Source organism: Falco rusticolus, chromosome Z, assembly GCF_015220075.1.
Source record: "Falco rusticolus isolate bFalRus1 chromosome Z, bFalRus1.pri, whole genome shotgun sequence".
In the NCBI taxonomy this organism is placed as follows: Eukaryota; Metazoa; Chordata; class Aves; order Falconiformes; family Falconidae; genus Falco; species Falco rusticolus.
In genome coordinates, this window is record NC_051210.1 from 70,022,981 (window position 1) to 70,023,736 (window position 756).

Genomic DNA, 756 nt, shown 5'->3' on the forward strand with positions numbered 1-756 from the left:
ACTATACCAGTACATGGTATTTTGCACCTTACTGAATCAAGTGTGATAATAAATTTTTAACAATGATTGTAGAGGACACCTGTCTGGCTTAGTATTCAGTATGTTTTTCAACATAGTATTAACTGCCTAAACTTGATACTACAAACAACTAATTTCTATGGTTTAACCTTGTAAATTGTGACATAATGTCAGTCTAAATGGCTGCTGCTGTGTTTTTGAAAATCATAGGCTGAGTGTAAACTGTTCATACTCTGATTTTTTAAATCTGGCAAAGTGGAGTTGATGTGTCAATATAAATAATTCAGGAGTGATTTCTGTCATGCAGTTTGCTTTTTTTATGTAGCTTTTTCTTCTTCCATTGTTCTCAGAACCTGGTGGGTTTTCTTCTGTGCAGTTTCCCCATTTTGAATTAGATGTAAATTAAGAATGTGTCATGTTATGAGGGACTACATAAATGTCCTGATTTTATTCCCAGCAACTTGATAATGGCAGGATATGCCTTCTCATTGGTGTTCCATTTCATTATTAAAGGTGTTGATAGAAGTGTTTGAGCAGAGTGATTACCTGTCATCTAGAATTACATAGACACCTCTAACTGATTTCTAATGTTGCATTACTTGTAACAACTGATAACTCATGACTATTTCAGTGGAAATGGAGAACAGTGTGTTAACATTTCTAGCTGGTGTCTGTTTTACTCAACTTCTTTCATTTTGACAGCATGTAGTTTAGCAAGCCACTCAGAGCAGCTTTGCA